This window comes from Gossypium hirsutum, chromosome A13 (assembly GCF_007990345.1).
Source record: "Gossypium hirsutum isolate 1008001.06 chromosome A13, Gossypium_hirsutum_v2.1, whole genome shotgun sequence".
NCBI lineage: Eukaryota > Viridiplantae > Streptophyta > Magnoliopsida > Malvales > Malvaceae > Gossypium > Gossypium hirsutum.
Window position 1 is genome coordinate 26,608,629 of NC_053436.1, and position 2,386 is coordinate 26,611,014.

The window sequence follows — 2,386 nt, forward strand, 5'->3', positions numbered from 1 at the left end:
TTTATTTATTCTTTCTAACATAACACACTAAGCCAACATGTTCCCAACATGTTTCCACCCATAGCATGGCCAACCACTAGCTCAAATTTTGGGTAATTTGACATGCAAATCCATCATTTTCATAACATGCATTAATAGGCCACTTCACATTTGCCTAGCACATTTCTAAATTTTCTCACATAAGTCCTATTTAGTAAAATTCACTTACAATTAACAAAATTCAAACATGAAATTTTCACACATGCATATATACATATAATAAGTATCAAATATGATGGCTAATTATTAGTATGACTCGGTTTTGTGGTCCCGAAACCACTTCCCGACTAGGGTCAATTTTGGGTTGTCACATGCCGAGTCGAAGGATTCAGACCATTGTGAAATGTTTGTACTTGGAGCCAAAGCGGTAACCCATGGTGAGGGCACCTGCTTAGTAAGTCCTTGTATCTCTCCCATGCATCATAGAAGGTTTCTAAATCCATCTGCACAAAAGAAGTGATGTCATTACGTAATTTAGCCGTTTTAGCTAGTGGAAAGTATTTTAGTAAGAATTTTTCAGTTATTTGTTCCCAAGTAGTAATTGACCCTCATGGTAACGAGTTCAACCACTGTTTAGCTTTGTTCCTTAATGAAAAAGGGAATAACCGAAGACGAATGACATCATTAGAAACGCCATTGATTTTAAATGTATCGCAAAATTCCAGAAATTTTGCTAAGTGAGCGTTGGGATCTTCATCCTGCAAACCATCAAACTGAACAAATTGCTGTATCATCTGAATAGTGTTAGGTTTTAATTCAAAAGTATTTGCAGCTACAGTAGGTCTAACTATGCTAGATTCATTTCCTGTTAAAGAAGGTTTAGTATAATCATACATAGTGCATGGAGCAGGATTTTGATTAACTGCAATTACAGGAGGTAGCTGATTCCTTGGTTTTCAGCCATCTCTTCGGTTGGGGGTTGAGTATCGTCTTCTTGCTCTTTCTCCATGTATCTTAAGCTGTGCCTTATTTCTCTTTGGTTTCTACGAGCTGTACGATTGATTCTTCGACAAAAAGTAATAGTCTCGACGGATTTCTTCTAGTCATAAACTATAAAAACCTGCCAAGAGAAAGAAAGATTAGGTTAATAAATAAAACTAATAATAAAATAAAATAAAATTGCAAGAAAAATAAATGGCTAAAGTAATTAAAATTGAGCGTTCCTAATATTTCAGTTCATCGGCAGCGGCTCCAAAAACTTGATCGCGTGGTTTCGTGATAGGTTTTAAATATTTATAATTACTCGTTCTTAAAGTAGCTATTATCGCAATGTAGGCAAGTGTACCTATCGAACAGTAGTATAGTTTTAGCAAGACCGGATTGTCGAACCCAAAGGAACTAAAAGTACTAGTAATGACTGTCTTTTATTATCTAGCCTAAGAATAAAGAGGTTTTGTTTTAATTAACTAATTATCTAAATTAAGAACGCATAGAGAAAAGAATTAGGGAATTGCTTTTGGGAAAAATCGATTGACTTAAGACAATACCTAAGGTAAAATCTACCTAGACTTTACTTGTTATTCTGGCTTTGAATCAGACGATTTATTCATTCAACTTGTTCTGTAAAGATCCCTAAGTTATGTTATTATCCCTGTTCAAGACAAATAACATCTAATCCCTAGATTGAATAACCAAGAATTTTCTCTAATTAACGCTCTAGGGTTGCATTAACTCAATCTATGGATCCCCTTATTAGGTTTCACCCTAATCCGGCAAATTCTTGTCACCCTATGTCTAGGCGTCCAATTAACTCCGCTTAATTATGACAAATGTACTCTTAGACAGGGTCTATTCCTCCTATGAATAAGAGCATGTCTTGAATCAGTATCTTGGGATATCAAAATAAGAACTAAGAACACATAATTAAGAACAAGTTAAAGATTTATCATACGATTCAAAAAATAATAACAAGATTCGTCTTAGGTTTCATTCCCCTTAGGTATTTAGGGGTTTTAGTTCATAACTAAATAAGAAAACATCTCAAAAGAATAAATAATACAAAACATAAAGAAAATCCAAAACTCCTAAAGGGAAATTGAGGAGAGATCTTCAGTCTTGATGATGAATCCGGCTTATAAGATGGATCAATTGGCTTCCTTGGAGTAATTCCTTACTCCCCCTTCTCTGTCTCTATTTTCTTCCTCTTCTAGGGTGTATTTATAGGGTTTGGAATGCCTAAAAGCCCTCAAAATTAGCCTTTTCTAAATTGGACTCAACTTGGGTTGAACAGAGACACGCTTGTAGCACACGCCCATGTTCGATTACTTCAGGCCGTGCTTGAGCCTGCTAAATTGAAATAGTCGTGTGGTATGCCCGTGTGAGGAGGTTCAGGCCGTGTTGATTTCGT

The 2,386-nt window shown here is 35.6% G+C and overlaps 1 non-coding gene across 1 annotated transcript; it reads left to right on the forward strand.

Annotated features, from left to right (window-relative positions):
- The first annotated feature begins 408 nt into the window (after nucleotides 1-408).
- Nucleotides 409-515, forward strand: LOC121212848 (small nucleolar RNA R71). The gene has a single exon (XR_005908221.1). It is a non-coding gene; the product is annotated as a small nucleolar RNA R71 (small nucleolar RNA).
- The last annotated feature ends 1,871 nt before the right edge of the window (nucleotides 516-2,386 follow it).